We start from the raw sequence: 10,977 nt of genomic DNA, 5'->3' as shown, positions 1-10,977 counted from the left end.
GTTATCCTATGTGATAAGGGCCACTGGTCTCTTTGTGGGAAGCGGAAGCTAAGAGGGCCATATGGCCTGGGAAATCTGAAGCAACCTCCCGTCCTGCTGACCCTTTTCAGGCTGAGGTCTCCAGGGCTTCAAAGATTTCTACCAAGCTTTCTGGCTTTCTCATAGCCCACTGCCCCACAGGGACACCCTATGAAGTGAGGCAGACCTGGTGGCTTCCTATCTGAGGAATAAGGACTGTGTTTTGCTTCTGAGAGAGAAGCCCCACAAGCATCGTCTGTCTGAATCTTTCTCGTGTCTGTGGCACACTTGGTGCGGCTGGTGCCTTCTGGTTCTTTGGTTTCTGTTTGCTGTTTGGTGTTTTCGTGTACTGTCTTGTACATGATGATGGGACAGACCGTGACGACACCACTTAGCTTGACTCTTGACCATTGGACTGAAGTTAGGACTAGATCCCACAATCTATCTGTAGAGGTTAGGAAGAGACTATGGCAGATTTTCTGCACCTCTGAGTGGCTCATTTTTGATGTTGATTGGCCCCCAGAAGGAACATTTAACTTATAAGTAATAATAGCTGTGAAAGGCATTGTTTTTCAGGAAGGTCCGGGGTCTCACCTGGACCAACAACCCTACATCACTGTCTGGCAGGATTTGGTGAAATACCCTCCACTGTGGGTCAAGCCCTGGGTAAGAAAGCCCAGGAAGCCAAGTACCCGAGTCTTGGCTCTAAAGGAAGAGTCCCCTTGAAAAGAGGAGAAGAATGATTGGGGAGAAGCCAAGAAGGAGAACCGGAGCCTGATCCCAGTTTCCAGTAATCATATCTATCCCGACATTGAGGAACCTCTGGACTAGCCGGAGATCCTACCCCCGACACCTGCCACACCGACTGGTGGAGCAGGTGCCTCTGCACCCCCAGAGGGAGCCATAGGTGGGGGGCCAGCTGCTGGAACCAGGAGCCGGAGGGGGGCCTCTCCAGATGTTCCTGACCCAGTGGTCACTTTACCTCTGTGCACCTTTGGCCCACCGATTCTGGCTGGCCAAGGCTTGCAGCCTTTACAGTATTGGTCTTTTTCATCTTCAGACTTATACAATTGGAAAACTAACCACTCCTCTTTTTCAGACGAGCCCACTAAACTCACAGGGTTGATTGAGTCTCTTATGTTTTCCCATCAACCCACCTGAGATGACTGCCAACAACTGCTCCAGACCCTCTTTACTCCTGAGGAGTGGGAGAGAATCCTGTTGGAGGCTAGGAAAAACGTCCCAGAGGCTGATGGACTGCCCACTCAGCTTCAAAACCTGATAGAAGCTGGATTTTTCCCTGACATGACCTGCTTGGGACTTCAACATGGCTGCAGGTAGGGAGACGTTGGCCACCTACCACCGGGCTCTAGTGGAAGGTCTCTGTGGGGCTGCTCAGTGACCCAACCAATTTGACAAAGGTAAGAGAGGTTATACAGGGAGCTACAGAGCCGCCATCAGTTTTTCTGGAGTGCCTCATGGAGGCATTTAGGAGATATACCCCTTTTGACCTGACCTCAGAAGGGCAGAAAGCCTCGGTGGCCTTAGTGTTTATTAGGCAGGCAGCAAGTGATATTAGGAAAAAGTTACAGAGGACTGAGGGGTTGCAGGATTATACCCTGCAAGATTTAGTTAAGGAGGCAGACAAGGTGTACCATAAAAGAGAAACAGAGGAAGAAAAAGATCAGAGAAATGAAAAAGAGAGAGGGGAGAGAGAAGATAGAAGAGATAGGAAACAAGAGAAGAATCTGACCAGAATCTTGGCCGCAGTAGTAGGAGAGAGAGATAGAGGACAAGTAAGAGACAGATTTATACAGTCAAAGAACCTGAGCAACAGAGGACTTCCTAGACCTTCACCTAGAGGACCCCTTGAAAAAGACCAATGCACCTACTTCAGGGAAAAGGGACACTGGGCTAAAGAATGCCCGAAGAAGAGGGGCAGGACCCCCAAGGTCCTGGCCCTGGAAGATAAAGACTAGGACCTATGGGGCTCTGATCCCCACCCTGAGCCTAGGGTAACCTTAAGAGTGGAGGGGCAACCAGTATATTTTCTGGTTGACACTGGAGCACAACATTCTGTTTTACTACAACCACTAGGAAAGGTAGAAAGCAAAAAGTCTTGTGTGCTGGGGGGCAACAGGGCAGCAGCAGTACTCATGGACTACCCAAAGAACAGTAGATCTGGGAGTGGGATGGATAACCCACTCATTTTTAAGGATACCTGAATGCCCTGCCCCATTGTTGGGGAGAGACCTTCTCACTAAAATGGGTGCACAAATTTTCTTTAAACCAAGTGGACCAGTATTAACTGATTCTGGGTGGACCCTTATGGTATTCACTTTGAGCCTAGATGATGAATACAGGCTTTATACAAGCAAGAGCCTCAGCTTGGTGGGACTTGCTTTTTTTTTTTTTTTTTTTTTGTTTCTCGAGACAGGGTTTCTCTGTATAGCCCGGGCTGTCCTGCTCACTCTGTAGACCAGGCTGGCCTTGAACTCAGAAATCCACCTGCCTCTACCTCCCAAGTGCTGGGATTAAAGGCGTGCACCACCACTGCCTGGCTGAGCCCCAGCTTGGATACAGAGAACTGGTTGGCAGAGTTCCCTGAAGCACGGGCTGAGACTGCTGGGATGGGACTTGCCCATCAAGTCCCCTCCCCCAAATAATAGAATTAAAAGCCAGCTCAAAACTCATAGCTCTGAGACAATTTCCTATGAGCCTGGAAGTCAAGGCAGGAATCGGGCCCCACATTCAGAGACTACTGCAGCTAGACATTCTGGTGCTATGCTGTTGCCCCTGAAACACCCCTTTGTTGCCAGTACAAAAACCAGGAACAGGGGACTTCCGGCCAGTGCAAGATCTGAGGGATGTAAACAAGAGGGTGCAAGACATTCACCCTATGGTCCCAAATCCCTATAACCTGTTGAGCTCTCTCATTCCAGAGCAGGTATTGTATACAGTATTGGACTTGAAGGATGCATTTTTCTGTCTAAGGCTACATCCTAACAGTCAACTACTTTTCGCCTTTAAGTAGAGAGACCCAGAAACTGGAAAGACCAGTCAGCTCACCTGGACCAAGTTGCCTCAGGGATTTAAGAATTCCCCCACTTTGTTTGATGAAACATTGCACCGAGATCTGGCTCCATTCCGGGCTGAGAATCCCCAGGTCACTCTCCTCCAATATGTTGATGACCTATTATTGGCAGGATCTAGCCAAAAGGAGTGCCTGCAAGGCACCCAGAAGCTCCTGACCGAATTAGCTAGGTTGGGATATTGGGCTTCGGCAAGAAAAGCTCAAATCTGCAAGGAGGAGGTAATGTACCTGGGCTACAGTTTAAAAGGTGGGGGAGGGGAAGATGGCTGACAGAAGACAGAAAAAAGACAGTGACTCAAATCTCCACCCCCAAAAAGCCTGAGACAAGTGCAGGAATTTTGGGATACAGCTGGATTTTGCAGACTCTGGATCCCGCAGTTTGCCACTCTGGCAGCTCCCCTCTACCCACTGACAAAAGAAGGGGTCAAGTTCAATTGGAAGAAATTCACCAAGAGGCATTTGATAACATCAAGCATGCCCCGTTTTCAGCCCCCGAGTTGGCCTTGCCAGATGTCTCGAAGCCTTTTATGCTATATGTGGATGAAATGGCGGGAGTGGCCTGAGGAGTGCTGACCCAGCCATTAGGGCCTTGGAAAAAGCCAGTTGCCTGTCTTTCAATGAAGCTTGACCCTGTGGCCAGCAGATGGCCCACTTGCTTGTGATCCATTGCCTGGGTGGCCCTACTGGTCAAGGATGCTGATAAGCTTACCATGGGCCAGCAAATAACCATCATTGCACCCCATGCCCTGCAGAGTGTTATTAGGCAGCCCCCAAATCGCTGGTTGACCAATGCTCACATGACTCACTACCAGAGCCTATTATTGACTGAGAGGATCACGTTTGCCCTGCCAGCCGACCTTAACCCAGCCACTCTGCTCCCTGAAAGTACCGATGAAACTGTGATACGTAACTGTGCTGATATTCTGGCTGAAGAAACTGGGGTCAGGAAGGACCTCCAGGACAGACCATGGCCAAATGGCCTCACTTGGTACACTGACGGGAGCAGCTTCATGGTAGAAGGTACGAGGATGGCAGGAGCAGCGGTGGTAGATGGAGAACATACCATATGGGCGAGTGGGCTGCCTGAGGGAACCTTGGCTCAGAAAGCAGAATTGATAGCTCTCATCCAAGCCCTGTGCTTAGCAGAGGAAATGAGAGGGGAGGACAGTGAACGTTTACACAGACAGTCGATATGCTTTTGCAACTGCCAATGTGCACAGTGCCATCTACCGGCAGAGAAGGCTACTTACATTGGCTGGGAAGGACATTAAGAACAAAGAAGAAATTTTAAGTCTCCTAGAGGCCATTCACCTCCCTAAGAAGGTTGCTATCATACACCGCCCTGGACACCAGAAAACTAAGGATGCAGTTGCAACAGGGAACCAGATGGCGGACCTCGTGGCCAAGAGGGCTGCCCAAGGAGCAAGGATTCTTCCCCTAACTGACTGTGGGATTGGACTATGTGCTACTGACTTTGTTTATTCCCATGGAGATAAGCAGGAAATGGACCGACTTGGATTTACTAAAGAATCCCCCTACAGGGTGAGAGAGACTGGAGATGAGAAAAACATCCTACCACAAAAGGAAGCCATTGAGTATGTGCAACAGCTCCATCAACTTACCTTGGCACCAAACATCTTAGGAAGATCATAGACTCTTCTCCCTGTCACATCCTAAGGCTATCAAGAATTGTTGAGGCAGTTGTGAAACAGTGTGTACCCTGCCAGTTGACAAATGCAGGATCTTCAAGACTTCCACCTGGAAGAAGGCTCAGAGGAGATAGGCCAGGGGCCTACTGGGAAGTAGATTTCACTGAAGTTAAACCAGCCAGGTACAGCAATAAATACCTTTTAGTTTTTATAGATACCTTCACAGGATGGGTGGAAGCCTTCCTCACAAAGATGGAGATGGCCACCATGGTGGCCAAGAAAATCCTGGAAGAAATCTATCCTCGATTTGGTATTCCTAAGGTAATAGGTTCAGACAATGTACCTGCATTTGTTGCCCAGATAAGTCAGGGTCTGGCCAAGTTTATGGGGTTTAATTGGAAATTACTTTGTGTTTACAGACCCCAGAGCTCAGGACAGGTAGAAAGAATGAATAGAACATTAAAGGAGACCTTGACCAAATTAGCCTTAGAGACCAGCATGGGGGACTGGATAACTCTCCTTCCCTTCTCCCTGTTCGGAGTTTGGAACACCCCTGGAAAATTTGGGCTGACTCCTTTTGAATTACTTTGTGGTGGTCCACCACCCTTGGTGGAGGCTGGGGAGGTACATGACCCTGATGTTGTTTCTTCTCAGCCCTTGTATGCCAGACTTAAAGCCCTAGAGTTAGTCGGTCAGCAGGCATGGAATCAGCTGAAAGACGCTTACGCTGCTGGAGACACACTGATCCCTCACCAGTTCCGGGTTGGTGATCCTGTGTAGATCCATCCCCACCACCGGTCGGGGAACTTAGAACCTCGGTGGAAGGGACCATACCTGGTGCTGCTAATGACTCCTAAGGCTGTTAAGATGGAAGGGATCCCTAGCTGGATTTATGCCTCCCATGTCAAGAAGGCCCACATTTCAGAGACTAAGGACTGGGGGGGTGAAACGTACTGATAACCCTCTTAAGCTTAAAATTGTGCAGGGGGGAGGGGAGACGGGACAGAAGCCAGGTCCTAACCACCACCAGCCTTATTAGCTTACCTGGGTACTTCAAGATGGATATGAACAGGTACTATATAGTAACACCACAGTACAGCCCCTAGGGAGTTGGTTCCCCTCTATATATGTGTCAGGAGAAAAAAAATCTTTACATGTCAGAAGTGGGCCCAGACTCTTAGAGCCCACTTGTCTGTCCTGCCAAGAGTGCCCTGAGAAGGGGATGTGGGGGAGCTGATTCTTACTATTGTGCCAAATGGGGGTGTGAGAGATCGGGCCACATTTGGTGGCCTGTGATGAGAGATGATTACATTCAAGTCTCTTTGCTTAAGTATGAGGGGCCATCTGACCACACAGGTGACTTTTATTATAACTGTAATGCTAGAAAACCTCAGTTCCCCACCCTTAATATAACCTTCACAGAAAAAGGGAAGCAAGCAGAGTGAGGGAGACCTAAATGTTGGGGTTTTAGACTATATAAAGAAGGTTATGATGATGGCATTCTGCTAAGCCTCTATCAGAAGATTGAGAGTGCCCTCGGGCAATCCGTGGGACCCAATAAGGTGCTCCCAGAGCAGGGTCCCCCAGCTCCAGCACCACCACCTGCTCCACCTGCAGCACAGCCTGCTCCCGCAGGCCCTGAGGTTACCCAAGCCCTGGTAAATCACACTAGTCTGACAATAGCCTCTACTGCCATGGACCTGCCTGCCAGTAGCACAGGGAAAAGACTCCTCAACCTTATTCAAGGGGCCTTTTCAGTGCTGAATATTTCAAATCCCAATTTAACCAATTCATCTTGGTTGTGCCTGTCTTCGGGGCCGCCTTATTATGAGAGTATAGCCTTGTCAGGCGGATTTAATAACACCACCAGTCATGAGTCTTGTAGCTGGACTTCAGGAAACAGATTAACCCTGACTGAAGTTTCAGGAAAAGGAATCTGTCTAGGGAGTCTCCCGCCTACACTTAAACATCTTTGCAATGAGATCCTAAAGAGCCCCCAGACTTCTGAGACCAGGTATTTAGTTCCAGAAACCGATAAATGGTGGGCATGCAATACCAGGTTAACCCCTTGTGTATCCACCACAATCTTTAACAGCACCAAAGATTATTGTGTGCTTGTACAGCTAGTGCCCAGAATCTTGTACCACCCTGAAGATTCTTTTGTAGATGAGTTCAAATTACGCCCTAGATGCTACAGGAGAGAGCCTGTGTCTTTGACCCTCGCTGTACTCTTGGGAGTGGAAGTGGTGGCTGGAGTTGGCACTGGGAAGGCTGCCTTAATCCAGGCCCCCCATTATTTTACTGAATTGAGGGAAGCCATGGACAAAGATCTTAAAGCCATAGAACAGTCTATATCCCAATTAAGAGTCATTAACCTCCCTGTCTGAAGTAGTGTTACAGAATAGAAGAGGATTAGATTTGTTATTCCTTAAAGATGGAGGGCTTTGTGAGGCCCTTAGAGAAGAATGTTGCTTTTATGTTGATCATTCTGGAGTAATTAAAGACTCCATGAGTAAGCTAAGAGAAAGATTAGATAAAAGACAGAGAGACCGAGAGGCACAACAGGGATGGTTTGAAAGCTGGTTTAGTAGATCTCCTTGGCTGACCACCTAGATGTCGTCCCTCATGGGACCGTTACTAATTTTGCTACTGCTTTTAATCCTTGGACCATGCATTTTAAATAGATTAGTTACTTTTGTTAGAGAAAGAGTTAGTGCTGTGCAGATTTTAATGCTTAGACAGCCATACCAGTCTTTACATTGGCAGGGGCTCACAGATGAAAATGATGATATTGCAAATTAATGTTCTAGGACTAGAACCCAGAAAAAGAAAAAGTGGGGAATGAAAGGATGGAAAATTTTAACTAGGCCCTGAAAACTCAGCTTGGGGCCCTCTGGCCCAGTTGGAGTAAGAAAAACAGGTATGGTCCAGGTAAACAGTTCTAAGAAAAATAGGTATGGTCCAGATAAGCAGTTCTAAGAAAAACAGGTATAGAGAACGTGTGAGTCCCTGACCCTGAACCTGATCTTATGCTAAGATAGTGAGTGCCAATTTTAAGAGAGCCAATGAGAATGCTGTGTTTCCCTACCCCCTTGGTTGTGTTTTTACCCTATAAAAGCTGAAGTTTTTACTGCTTGGGGCCGATCTCCTCTACCCCTGCGTGGAATACGAGTGAAGCCCCAGCACACTGGTTTGAATAAATCCTCTTGCTGTTTGCATCAAGACTTGTTTCTCGTGAGTGATTTGGGGTGAAATCTCGTTGCCAGTTGAGCAGTAGGGTCCTCACTCTGAGGGTCTTACAACACCACCATTGAGAGAAGCTTGCCCAAGAACTGCTCGTGAAGTTCCTGCAGCAGCTTGCCACTTCCACGGCCTCACCTCAGGCTGGTTGGTGAGCCAAGCATCCTTCAGGATTGAACTACAGCTGCTGGTTCATACCTGGTGTTGGACTGCCAAAAGGGCTTGTCAGTAGCTGCCAGTTCATGTGTGCTGTCTCCTGCCTAGACTGAAGTGCTGCCAATGAAGATGGCGCTCACCCTCAAAGAACTATTGCTAACAGATCCACTTGCCCCATATCCTAATAACTTTTCTCCTCCACTACCTCTGCTTGGAGGTGGGCTAGAGGAGAGGTTGAACCCTTATTAAAGTAGGTTGTAAGAAATTTATGCATACAGGCCTCCTACATGCTTAGCAAACATTTTTACAACCCTAAACATTTTTAAACTAACTAATTAGTTAATTTTATATGTATGAGTATTTGTCTCCATGTATGTATGTATGTATGTATGTATGTATGTATGTATGTACAGCATATGTGAGCTTGGTGTGGAGACAGAAAGAATGCCTGTTCCTTTGGAACTAGAATTATTGATGGTTGCAAGCTGTCATGTGAAGGTTGGAAACTGAATTTGTGTCCTCTGCATGAGCAGCTGTTGAGGTAAGTATTAAAAATGATCTGCATGGTTCTCGAGCTATGCCCAGCACTAGCAGGCCACACAGCACTAGAGCTCCAAAATCTCTCCAGTCAACTTGCTAAGTTCCCTCTGGCAGGTCACTACCACACCAGCCCCGTGCTTCAAATCCCCCATGCCGTTGTGGTACACATCTGGCAAACCCATGCTTTGCTGCTGTACCTTTCTCTCTTGAACTCAGTTGAGTCACTTCGAGAAGAAAAACACCACACAAACTTAGTTCAGAAACAATGGTAACTCAATCTCTGGGTGCAACAACTAGAATGCTAATCTTGTAAGCCATATTAAATCAAAATCCTCCAGTGGCGAGACTCTAGTTGCTACATCTTGTTCTAGCACTATCCCGGTTGTACCGCCTCTAACCTCTCCTCCTCTTCCTCTTTCTCTTCCTCTTCTTCTTCTTCCTCTTCTTCTCCTCCTCCAGGAAGTCCTGCCTCCTCCTAGACCAGTGATTGGCTTCTTTATTCATTAGGGGATTGGTTCACAAAATGTCACCTAAGTACACAGCCCCTCCCAGGAGAGCAGAATTAGCATTAAAATACAAACAGCACCAGGCCCATCCACAACAAGCAGCAAATGCTCTAAACTTCTGAGCCATCTCTCCAGCCACCAAAACACTTTTTAAGATCTCAGGATACCATCTGAGCAATCAGGCTGATGGATGGGGTGGCCATTATAATCCCGTGAATGGGAAGTTATTGCCTCCCCAGCAGATGTTCCCCAGGCAACCATCCCTTCTGTTCCTGGTAAGTATTTATTTCTTCAGTACAGTGCTCAACCCCTCACACAACAACAAAAATAAGAGACTCATGCTAAACAGGTGACCAGCCACCTACTCATCCTGTCCTGGCTTTCTGAGATTCTGTATCAAGTTATAAATACAGAGACTCACTAGGGAAGATGTAGGCTTTTTTTCATGCCATGTGATCATTACATGGAAGTATTTATGGGTTCCTTGTAGCATCTCTCCCTGGATGCTACAAACAGCAAAGGAGGGAGAGTCTCTTTGTCAATCAAGACTGTCAACTCCTGGTGTCTGAAGCTAGAGCACACCACGAGCCCTCTGACACTTGAGCTCAGTCCTCTAAGTCATCCCCATTGCCCTGCCTTGCAGAAGGATATGGTTGCATGCTCTGTAATTAGTTAATGAGCTGCCCAATTGGTGTTTTTATATTCATCCAACTCCCATCCTTAGTGTGTAATGGTAGTGTAGGTATTTTTGAAACATTGTATCCAAATAGAATTTGTATCAGCAGAGACAGGCAGTTGTAGTCATCCTACTACCACTGCTGGTTCCAAGTTGTGCTATAAACTGCCTGGTGAGTCCTACCAGGGAGCAGCCAGACTATCTCCACCAACCCAGGGACTTCTTAGCCAGAGGCCACTAGCCCTCTAAGATGGAAAGTGGTAAAAATGGTTCTTGGTCTGGATCATGTTGGCCGTGGTTTAGAACAAATTGTTTTCAAGAGCCCTGAGCATCGTCTTTGGAGAACAAATTCTTCCTTATCTTTCTTTACAAGAGAGCACTGACTTGCCCTTGGTCTTGCCTCATTTAATCACCATTTATGGAGACGCTGGAGAGTTACAATTAGAAATATGAGCATGGGGTCCCCGAGTGTAACTCGGTGGTAGAACTAGTATGCACAAAGTGCCTATGATGCACAAAGTTCTGAGTTCCGTCCCTGGTGCATCCTTCCTGCCCCCAACAAAAAGGCCCAGGCATAGCTTAATGAACTCTCAAGCTTCCGTTTCATTCATGTCTTTATCAAATAGAGACCCTCATTGTTCTTGGTTTCTTTTGTGGTGATAAAGTATGCTGACAAAATCAACTTGAGAGAAGGAATGGCTTCCTTTAGTTCACAGCTCCAGGCTGCTGTTTATCACCACAGGGAGGTCAAGGCAGCAGGAGCTTGAGGTCATATTACGACAGCAGTCAGAGCACAATGAGCTCATATGTGCTGGTGCTCAGCTCACTTTCTCCATTCTAAGTATTTTATTTACTTATGTGTTATTTATGTGCATGTGTCTAGAAGTTTATGTGTTTATATGTGTACATATATATCTTGTGTGTGTATATATGTATACATGTGTGCATTTGTGTACATGTGTATGTGTGTACATGTGCACGTGTGCATGTGTACATGTGTGTCTGAATGAACTTCATGCCTATCATGTACATACAGATGCCCTCTGAGAACAGAAGAGGGTGTCATATCTCCAGTAACTGGGTTATAGACAGTGTGAG

The 10,977-nt window shown here is 47.1% G+C and overlaps 1 pseudogene; it reads left to right on the top strand.

Annotated features, from left to right (window-relative positions):
* The first annotated feature begins 381 nt into the window (after positions 1-381).
* LOC114622875 lies at positions 382-5,081 on the top strand (annotated as a pseudogene).
* Positions 5,082-10,977: the final 5,896 nt, after the last annotated feature.

The sequence above is a fragment of the Grammomys surdaster genome, unplaced genomic scaffold (genome assembly GCF_004785775.1).
Source record: "Grammomys surdaster isolate TR1022 unplaced genomic scaffold, NIH_TR_1.0 192, whole genome shotgun sequence".
NCBI lineage: Eukaryota > Metazoa > Chordata > Mammalia > Rodentia > Muridae > Grammomys > Grammomys surdaster.
This window is presented reverse-complemented; position numbering and strand designations above follow the sequence as displayed.